Here is an 11737-nt window from a genome sequence, read left to right as displayed (position 1 = left end):
CATTAATTTGTACATAATACATATCCACTGTATAGGACCATGCCTCAGGATTACTTGGCCTGACAACTCCTGGCTGTCCTTGTCTCCAGTCCAACTGGCCGTGCTGCTGATCCAGTTTCTGCTGCTCTGCCTTCGGCAAAATGGAACCCTCACCTGTTCATCAGTCATGCTACCCTGTCCCAGACCTGCTGTTTTGACTCTCTCGCTCTCTCTCTCTCTCTCTCTCTCTCTCTCTCTCTCTCTCTCTCTCTCTCTCTCTCTCTACCGCACCTGCTGTCGCGACCTCTGAATGCTCGGCTATGAAAAGCCAACGGACATCTACTCCTGAGGTGCTGACCTTTTTCACCATCTATAACCACTGTTGTTGTTATTAGCCCTGCTGGTTATCTATGAACGTTTGAACATCTTGAAGAACGTTCTGGCCTATTCTTATAATCTCCACCCGGCACAGACAGAAGAAGATTGGCCACCCCTCAGAGCCTGGTTCCTCTCTAGGTTTCTTCCTAGGTTCCAGCCTTTCTAGGGAGTTTTTCCAAGCCACTGTGCTTCTATGTCTGCATTGCCCAAAACTGATGTCTCTCAAACACAGTATTCCAATGTGGTGCGCAGTAGTTTTAAAACGCTTTCATTGCCTCTGCCAGTTTCTTGTTTTCCGAATCGGCATATGAAATCTCCATCATGTTGTCGATCTCCAGCGCGTCCTCTCCAATGCAGTGTAGCAAAACTGCTATTTACCTATCCTCCGACTTGTAATTTAGCCCACTGACTAAGTAGTACAGGTTCAGTCTTTGTTCCCATTTCTGCCAATTTTCTGAACGGTTTCCATTCAATAACAACGGTGATGGTGATGTAAACGACTGCACTGCTGCTAATCCCAAACTCGATTGCTAATGACAAGAAAGTATTTTCATTCACTCATGTCCAAAAAGCGTTAGCTCTTAGTATGCTAACTAGCCACTTGTCGTAGTAGTCTGATGGGAAGGTCAACGTCCTCACTCATGCAGCTAACCTTAGCACTGGAATGTTCTCTCTTTGTTCTTTGATAGATGATAATGTCTGATTACAGCCACTCTTCTACCACTTCTGACACCATGTTGTGCTCTTAAAAGCAAATGTATTTGCCAATAGAGACTGAAGTGATATAGACAGGTTAGCTGACAACGTGACGAAAACAATGTGCATGCTTCAATGGGGCAGAAGTATGTGTGTTGCTGTGATTCTGGATGCCCAGATAGCTAGCAACAATGACAGGAAGCTGCCATGGTGGCTCGTTTCAGCTACTTTTATCTTGTTCTTGATACCATATCTTGTTTTGAGTTGTTTTGACTGATGTCACTTCTAATGTTAATATGCCTAAAATTTGCTAGCTAGCTAACCAACAACTGTAACGATGTATTTAAGAGACAACAAGTGCTCATTTTGCAAATGTATGTTTTCAATAAACAAACATTGGAGAGGAAATGTAGTTTACATGTTGTCAACATTCTAAGCCAACCCCATCTGTTTTGCCCCATAGTTGCATTTATGCATTTGCCAAATAACAGCCTATTTAAAAAAGGGTTTGGTTTGTGAGACTGCTTTGAAATAAATATGAATTACTAAAGCATTACTAAAAGATCATGTTTGGGAGCATAAAAATAGAGAGTGGACATCCCCTTTTTATCATTATTTTAGCCAGCTCCCATTAATATGTGGTAGACATACATCTTCTGAATTTAGGTCACATAGGCTATGTACATAAAACAGAGAACAAAACTGAACACATAGGCCTATAGCCCTGTTGCAAGCTTCTGACTTGAGGTGAAGTGTGGCTGTGATCTAACATGCATAGAAAATAATAAGGAAACATGTTTATTGAAAATAGCTTTGTTTTGTTTTAGACTTTATTTTGAATGTGATACTCACACCTTTATGATTGCATAAATAATGACATGCATACTTTGAGGCAGACTTTATTATACATTTTAATTGGCCTACAAATGCATGCGTGTGTGTGTATTTGCTCTTAACATGATATTGCCAGAAGGAAGAAAATAATAAGTATGAGGTGATTTAAATTTGTATCAATCCTTTTAAATTCTCCAATTTTTGTTTTTTGGAGAAAAAAATATTGGTTTGACTGTAGGTTGGGGCTTTCCTTGCTGCTCTGATTCCTTTCCCCGTAGATCATTGTAATAAACCCTGCAGTACAAATTAACCATACTCTGACTAAACTGTAACAAGTAGACCTTATAGACTTCTTCAGTGTATTTGGGGAACCCATGGGGAACTCTGGATTCACATTACCATACATTTCAGTTTTTTATTTTTAATAAATTTGCAAAAATTCTATTCTAAATTCTATTTTTGCTTTGTCATTATGGGGTATTGTGTGTAGATTGATGAGGGGAAAAAACTATGTAATCCATTTTAGAATAAGGCTGTAATGTTACAAAATGTAGAAAAGTGAAGGGGTCTGAATACTTTCCTAATGCATTGTATACAGTGCCTTCAGAAAGTCTTCACACCTCTTTTTCCACATCTGCTTGTGCTACAGCCTAATTTTGTGTCAGCTGCCTACACACAATACCCCATAATGTCAAAGTGGAATTATGTTTTTAGAGTCTTTTACAAATTAATTAAAAATGAAAAACTGAAATGTAATCAATAAGTCAATAAGTATCTAACACCTTTGTTATGGCATGCCTAAATAAGTTCTCATCTCTGTACCACACATTATCTGTAAGGTAACTGAGGAGGACCAAAATGCAGCGTGGTAAGTGTTCATCATATTTTAATTGAAAAAATGAACACTACACAAAATAACAACGAAGAGAAAACGAAACAGTTCTGCCAGGTGAACAGACACTAAACAGAAATTAAACACCCACAACCAAATTGGGAAACAGGCTACCTAAGTATGATTCTCAATCAGAGACCACGAACGACACCTGCCTCTGATTGAGAACCATACTAGGCCAAACACATAGAAATATAACAGAACATAGACTACCCACCTCAACTCACACCCTGATCAACCTAACACAAAGACATAAAAATGGAACTAAGGTCAGAACGTGACAGTACCCACCCCCAAAGGTGCGGACTCTGGCCGCAAAACCTGAACCGATAGGGGAGGGTCTGGATGGACGTCTGTCCGCGGTGGCGGCTCTAGCTGCTCTGGCAGCTCAGGACAGACGGCGGCTCTGGCAGCTTAGGACAGACGGGCGAACCTGGAGGGAGGAGACGGATAGACCTATAGGTGGCCTGGTGCGTGGAGGAGGCACCGGATGGACCGGGCTGTGGGGGACCACTGGAGCTCTGGTGCGCAGCCTTGGCACTACTCCTCCAGGCTGGATGACCACTTTAGCCCGGACCATCCAGAGTGCAGGCACAGCTTGAACCGAGCTGTGGGTGAGCACTGGAGATCTGGTGCATACTACTCGCATCTCTCCCTTAGGCTCAATGCCCACATTCACCCGGCACGGGCGGAGCGCAGGCATAGGACGCACTGCACCCTCCCAGCGCCCCGGAGACACAGCACGCAGAGCCGGCGCAGGATACCCTGGACCGAAACGGCGTACCGGAGACCAGACACGCTGAGTTGGCACAACACGCCCTGGCTGGATGCCCACTCTCGCATGGCACTTACGGGGGGCTGGCCTATAGCGCTCTGTGCTATGAGCGCGTACCGGCGACACCGTGCGCTCCCCCTCATAACACGGTGCCTGACCAGTACAACCGCTGCCTTCGGTAAGCACGAGGAGTGGGCTCAGGTCTCCAACCTGACTCTGCCAAACTCCCCGTGTGCTGCCCCCAAAAGTTTTTTGGAGGCTGCCTCTCGTGCCTGTCACGCTGCTGTGCTACCTCCTCATATCGCCGCCACTCAGCTTTCACTGCCTCCAGTTCTTCCTTGGGGAGGCGATATTCCCCAGCCTGTGCCCAGGGTCCCTTACCCTTCAAACTCTCCTCCCAAGTCCAGGAGTCCAGAACCCTCTGCTCCAGGTTACCACGCTGCTTGGTCCTTTTTTGGTGGGTGTTTCTGTAGCGATTCTCGTTGGTGGAAGGAGAGGAGGACCAAAATGCAGCGTGGTAAGTGTTCGTCATATTTTAATTGAAAAAACTGAACAATAAACAAAATAACAACGAAGAGAAAACGAAACAGTTCTGCCAGGTGAACAGACACTGAACAGAAATTAAACACCCACAACCAAAATGGGGAAAACAGGCTACCTAAGTATGATTCTCAATCAGAGACCACGAACGACACCTGCGTCTGATTGAGAACCATACTAGGCCAAACACATAGAAATATAACAACATAGAAAAAAAAACATAGACTACCCACCCCAACTCACGCCCTGACCAACCTGACACAAAGATATAAAAAAGGAACTAAGGTCAGAACGTGACAAGCTCTTTGTCCACTGATCTACGGATGGTTGTCGGCATGGTTGTATGCTCTGCAAAAACACATTCACGTTTTTAGGACACAATTATTGATTTTATTACACAGTATGCCTACACATTGATAGATTATATATATATTTTTTAAAGAAAATGCACTGATACCAAAATACCTTTAGTTTTGGTGATCCTTTCAGCTCTGGCTCATTTTCAAGTCCTCTGGTGGTTACAGTGCTAACCCTGGAACGGGTAGCACCAAAATAAATACATAAATAAAAGACCTACAACACCTAGGGTAGGTGTGAGCAAAATTGCGAGATTATGTTATAATACTTTTATTGTATCAAATGGATGTTTTAAGCAACAGAATAGAGGGTTCTTATAACTATTGTGTGTGTGTTCATCTGAGGATGAGGATGGGAGATAACACTGACAGGAGGTTTACGATGTCTTTTGGGTGATAAAACCTAAAGAGACCGCATTCCAGAGCATGAGTTAATGTTTCTGTTCTATATGGTAGCGGGGAGAGATGACCCCAGGGCCAGAACAATACAGTACAATCAGAGAAAGAGGGCTCAATACTGATGGAATAGTAATGGAGGGTGTCCCACACATACAGAGCCATTATGGAGGGTGTTCCACTCAGACACAGGTCAATGGATGGTGTGCCATACAGAGAGAGCCATAATTGGAAAAGATTACACTGGTGTACAATAGTAAAATAGACAACTAAATCTACATAAACATCATTTATCATCATAATTTCAATCCCCATCACATAACCATGCCTCCTACTGTAAGTACTACTCACATAGGGCCCGATTCCGACTTAGGAAACTACGCATTTCTTACGTACGCCTTTCATACGTACTTCTCAGTAGTTGGTATTCAGACTTACCTTATGAAGGTGTGTAACGGCCTTTGCAGACGTGGTTCCCTTGTGTGAGCTGAATAAATGTAATTCAACCTTTGAAAACCCTTGCACTTTCTGGCCAACAGATTTTGTCATGGAGTTTTCATTCAATAGGGTTTTCAGTACATTTTCAGTACATTTATCAGTACACCTAGTGGACGTAGGACGTATTGTAGGACGTATTGTCGTGTCGTGTCCCTTGTATATATCGTTTGTTTTCTTTTTTTTTTTTTTTCTTCACATATCTTTAAAACTTTTTGCTGAACCTCAACTTCTTCTAAATACTCTCCTGCAACCCGCCTCACCCAACGTAGCTATTTTTCCTAAAGTATTTATATTTACGTCGGACCTGGAACCCCTCAACTGAAGCTAGCCAACTAACTACCAGCTTCAGCAAAACACTGCTAGCGGTCTTCAGCTAACCGGTCATCAGCTAACCTTTAGCTCGGAAAGCTCTCGCCAGTTCGAACAACGCGACTCTAACCAGAGCATAACGGACCTATTTATTATTTTATTTTATTTTTCATCCCCGGATTCCCATCGCAAACGGAACATTTTGAGCTCCTGGGCTTCAATATCCAGACCCATGACCGGTCCATCGATGTCACTGCATGAAGAGGAATAAACAGATACCCCCATCGCGACGTCCCCAAAGGCTAACTCTCTAGCCCTTGCTATCTCCTTGCTTGCAAATTCGGCCTGCTAACTGCTAGCTTGTTTAGCCCGGTCCGCTAACTGCTACCGTGTTTAGCACCGTCTACTAACTGTTAGCTTGTTAGCACAGGCCTGCTAACCGTCTGAATCGCCGCGTCCCAAACACTCACTGAACCCATATTTACTTTCTATCCCTTTTCGATTTTTAATTTGTTTATACCTTCCGGTAACCTGCCTCACCCAATGTGATACGGAACCGCTATTATCTTTACATTTTTAGAACACACTCAAGAACCTCCAGAAGCTAACCAGCTAACTGGCTACAAGCTATTTGGTCATTGTTAGTTTTCTAACCTGGATAACACTCGCCAGTCCAGCTTCCCTGCCCCATCCACCGCTGCCCCTTGGACACTGATCACTTGGCTACATAGCTGATGCATGCTGGACTGTCCATTAATCACGGTAATCCATTCTGCTTGTTTATGTTTTATCTGTCGGCCCCAGCCGCACTTAGGCTCTGTGTGTAGTTAATCCGAGCCCCCCTCTGCCTAGTCAATCGCCATTCTACCTGCTGTTGTTGTGCTAGCTGATTAGCTGTTGTCTCACCTACTGTTTTAGCTAGCTCTCCCAATTCAACACCTGTGATTACTGTATGCCTCGCTGTATGTCTCTCTCAAATGTCAATATGCCTTGTATACTGTTGTGCAGGTTAGTTATCATTGTTTTAGTTTACAATGGAGCCCCTAGTTCCACTCTTTATACCCCTGTTACCTCCTTTGTCCCACCCCCCACACATGCGGTGACCTCACCCATTACAACCAGCATGTCCAGAGATACAACCTCTCTCATCATCACCCAGTGCCTGGGCTTACCTCCGCTGTACCCGCACCCCACCATACCCCTGTTTGCGCATTATGCCCTGAATATATTCTACCATGCCCAGAAACCTGCTCCTCTTATTCTCTGTCCCCAACGACCTAGGCGACCAGTTTTGATAGCCTTCAGCCGCACCCTCATACTACTCCTTCTCTGTTCCGCGGGTGATGTGGAGGTAAACCCAGGCCCTGCATGTCCCCAGGCACCCTCATTTGTCGACTTCTGTGATCGAAAAAGCCTTGGTTTCATGCATGTCAACATCAGAAGCCTCCTCCCTAAGTTTGTCTTACTCACTGCTCTAGCACACTCTGCTAACCCTGATGTCCTTGCCGTGTCTGAATCCTGGCTCAGGAAGGCCACCAAAAATTCTGAGATTTCCATACCCAACTATAACATCTTCCGTCAAGATAGAACTGCCAAAGGAGGAGGAGTTGCAGTCTACTGCAGAGATAGCCTGCAAAGTAATGTCATACTTTCCAGGTCCATACCCAAACAGTTCGAACTACTAATTTTGAAAATTACTCTCTCCAGAAATAAGTCTCTCACTGTTGCCGCCTGCTACCGACCCCCCTCAGCTCCCAGCTGTGCCCTGGACACCATTTGTGAATTGATCGCCCCCCATCTAGCTTCAGAGTTTGTTCTGTTAGGTGACCTAAACTGGGATATGCTTAACACCCCGGCAGTCCTACAATCTAAGCTAGATGCCCTCAATCTCACTCAAATCATCAAGGAACCCACCAGGTACAACCCTAACTCTGTAAACAAGGGCACCCTCATTGACGTCATCCTGACCAACTGGCCCTCCAAATACACCTCCGCTGTCTTCAACCAGGATCTCAGCGATCACTGCCTCATTGCCTGTATCCGCTACGGAGCCGCAGTCAAACGACCACCCCTCATCACTGTCAAACGCTCCCTAAAACACTTCTGTGAGCAGGCCTTTCTAATCGACCTGGCCCGGGTATCCTGGAAGGACATTGACCTCATCCCGTCAGTTGAGGATGCCTGGTCTTTCTTTAAAAGTAACTTCCTCACCATTTTAGATAAGCATGCTCCGTTCAAAAAATGCAGAACTAAGAACAGATATAGCCCCTGGTTCACTCCAGACCTGACTGCCCTCGACCAGCACAAAAACATCCTGTGGCGGACTGCACTAACATCGAACAGTCCCCGCGATATGCAACTGTTCAGGGAAGTCAGGAACCAATACACACAGTCAGTCAGGAAAGCTAAAGCCAACTTCTTCAGGCAGAAGTTTGCATCCTGTAGCTCCAACTCCAAAAAGTTCTGGGACACTGTGAAGTCCATGGAGAACAAGAGCACCTCCTCCCAGCTGCCCACTGCACTGAGGCTAGGTAACACGGTCACCACCGATAAATCCATGATTATCGAAAACTTCAACAAGCATTTCTCAACGGCTGGCCATGCCTTCCGCCTGGCTACTCCAACCTCGTCCAACAGCTCCCCCCCCCCCGCAGCTACTCGCCCAAGCCTCTCCAGGTTCTCCTTTACCCAAATCCAGATAGCAGATGTTCTGAAAGAGCTGCAAAACCTGGACCCGTACAAATCAGCTGGGCTTGACAATCTGGACCCTCTATTCCTGAAACTATCCGCCGCCATTGTCGCAACCCCTATTACCAGCCTGTTCAACCTCTCTTTCATATCGTCTGAGATCCCCAAGGATTGGAAAGCTGCCGCAGTCATCCCCCTCTTCAAAGGGGGCGACACCCTGGACCCAAACTGTTACAGACCAATATCCATCCTGCCCTGCCTATCTAAGGTCTTCGAAAGCCAAGTCAACAAACAGATCACTGACCATCTTGAATCCCACCGTACCTTCTCCGCTGTGCAATCTGGTTTCCGAGCCGGTCACGGGTGTACCTCAGCCACGCTCAAGGTACTAAACGATATCATAACCGCCATCGATAAAAGACAGTACTGTGCAGCCGTCTTCATAGACCTTGCCAAGGCTTTCGACTCTGTCAATCACCGTATTCTTATTGGCAGACTCAGTAGCCTCGGTTTTTCGGATGACTGCCTTGCCTGATTCACCAATTACTTTGCAGACAGAGTTCAGTGTGTCAAATCGGAGGGCATGCTGTCCGGTCCTCTGGCAGTCTCTATGGGGGTGCCACAGGGTTCAATTCTCGGGCCGATTCTTTTCTCTGTATATATCAATGATGTTTCTCATGCTGCGGGCGATTCCCTGATCCACCTCTACGCAGACGACACCATTCTATATACTTCCGGCCCGTCCTTGGACACTGTGCTATCTAACCTCCAAACGAGCTTCAATGCCATACAGCACTCCTTCCGTGGCCTCCAACTGCTCTTAAACGCTAGTAAAACCAAATGCATGCTTTTCAACCGTTCGCTGCCTGCACCCACACGCCTGACCAGCATCACCACCCTGGATGGTTCCGACCTTGAATATGTGGACATCTATAAGTACCTAGGTGTCTGGCTAGACTCTAAACTCTCCTTCCAGACCCATATCAAACATCTCCAATCGAAAATCAAATCAAGAGTCGGCTTTCTATTCCGCAACAAAGCCTCCTTCACTCACGCCGCCAAACTTACCCTAGTAAAACTGACTATCCTACCGATCCTCGACTTCGGCGATGTCATCTACAAAATTGCTTCCAACACTCTACTCAGCAAACTGGATGCAGTTTATCACAGTGCCATCCGTTTTGTCACTAAAGCACCTTATACCACCCACCACTGCGACTTGTATGCTCTAGTCGGCTGGCCCTCGCTACATATTCGTCGCCAGACCCACTGGCTCCAGGTCATCTACAAGTCCATGCTAGGTAAAGCTCCGCCTTATCTCAGTTCACTGGTTACGATGGCAACACCCATCCGTAGCACGCGCTCCAGCAGGTGTATCTCACTGATCATCCCTAAAGCCAACACCTCATTTGGCCGCCTTTCGTTCCAGTTCTCTGCTGCCTGTGATTGGAACGAATTGCAAAAATCGCTGAAGTTGGAGACTTTTATCTCCCTCACCAACTTCAAACATCTGCTATCTGAGCAGCTAACCGATCGCTGCAGCTGTACATAGTCTATTGGTAAATAGCCCACCCATTTTCACCTACCTCATCCCCATACTGTTTTTATTTATTTATTTTTCTGCTCTTTTGCACACCAATATCTCTACCTTTACATAACCATCTGATCATTTATCACTCCAGTGTTAATCTGCATAATTGTAATTATTTGCCTACCTTCTCATGCCTTTTGCACACAATGTATATATAGACTCCCCTTTTTTCTACTGTGTTATTGACTTGTTAATTGTTTACTCCATGTGTAACTCTGTGTTGTCTGTTCACACTGCTATGCCTTATCTTGGCCAGGTCGCAGTTGCAAATGAGAACTTGTTCTCAACTAGCCTACCTGGTTAAATAAAGGTGAAATAAAAAATAAAAAAAATCTTAAGCCATCCCTCTAAATACGGTGTACCTCTAATTAGAATTTTGTTGACAGACTAGAAGACATCGAAAGAACGGGTTCAGAAAATAGAGATCAATGAAAAAAAGACATCTAAATATATGCATATTCTTCTCAGTTTCAACACCAACTGGTAGATTTAAAAATACTCTGATCTTGTAGATTATGTAGGCAAATTATAGGGTTAGCAAAGTATTAAACAGGGTTGGAGAGCCTTTACGCACAAAATATTTTGATGAATAAAAAATACAGTGATTTGAGTGATTCTGAAAATTGCCGCATTCAGTTTGTTAACCCATTGTATTTTTGGAAATGAGTTTATATAGAATTATGATAGGGAGAATATTGTACAATAGTAGGCTATACACTCATCCATTGCCCGCACTAACCATGGAACTGTGTGATGACACAGCCAAGTATTGCGCCATGTGTCAGGTTCAAACTGTTAAGGCTTGGTCTGCGTTCTGCTCCATAACATTTTAATTAGCCTTTTAAAATGTTTTATATTATTAACTGTTACTAATGATCCTCAGCAACAACCACATGGCTGTGATGGCGTTAACAAAGGAAGCAATTGAAGGTAAACAAAAACATTTAATGAAATGTAATGATAATGTACAGTAGGTTCTACCAAATTAAGTGAACTAACAGTAAATTGGCAGTTGAATATGTTGTTATTAGGCCTATTGACTTCGGTACTGATAGTGCTATTTAACATGATATAAATAGTAAACGGAGAAAGCCTATAATTAAGACATTTGAGAGTGCCCATCCTTACAATTTAAATTCTGCCTAATGGCACAGCATTTCATAAACTTTACTGTGGGAAAGTTTGCTGCCATATATGACTGGTTTCACATTTGTCTCCAGCAATTATAAGGTACAATATATCTAAAACAATTGTCATTTATATTGTGACGACCCTCCCACTCTGTCTGCCGTATTTTGTCTTTGTTCTTGTTTCCTTATTAGGATGCCGGTGGGCGCAGTTGAGAGGGTCGTCAGCTACATGGGAAACACCTGGGCCCAGGTGTTTCCCAGGATAAATACACCCCTTCCCCATTCATGGAGGAGACTCTCTCCATGCAGACATTTGTAGATTGTGTTGTGGTTCTTGTTGGCTTTTTGTTTGTTTGCTTTGGCACCTTTCAACACCCTGCATTATCACATTCATGCATGCAAAACACTCACTTACGCTACTGATTACTGATTACACACATCATTGTATATTTTCCTTAGTTGCTTTAGTTAATAAATATCTTTTGTTACTCCTTATCTCCACATTGTCTCCCTTTGTTACGGGCTTTGAGCCGGTTCGTGACAAGTGGGGGCTCATCCGGGATATTTGAACTGTTGGTTTGGGAGACCGTGGAAGTACGTGTTTGTTTGTATATTGTGTTTGAGTTTAATAGGCCCAGTATTGGTTGCCTTTGTTTGGGTTGTGTGCTGCGTTGG

At 44.4% G+C, this 11737-nt stretch overlaps 1 pseudogene; it reads right to left on the bottom strand.

Annotated features, from left to right (window-relative positions):
• Positions 1–3109: 3109 nt before the first annotated feature.
• On the bottom strand, positions 3110–4564 carry LOC149983509 (uncharacterized; annotated as a pseudogene).
• Between the last annotated feature and the right edge of the window lie 7173 nt (positions 4565–11737).

Source organism: Oncorhynchus mykiss, chromosome 5, assembly GCF_057628025.1.
Source record: "Oncorhynchus mykiss isolate SJ-2025 chromosome 5, ASM5762802v1, whole genome shotgun sequence".
NCBI lineage: Eukaryota > Metazoa > Chordata > Actinopteri > Salmoniformes > Salmonidae > Oncorhynchus > Oncorhynchus mykiss.
This window is presented reverse-complemented; position numbering and strand designations above follow the sequence as displayed.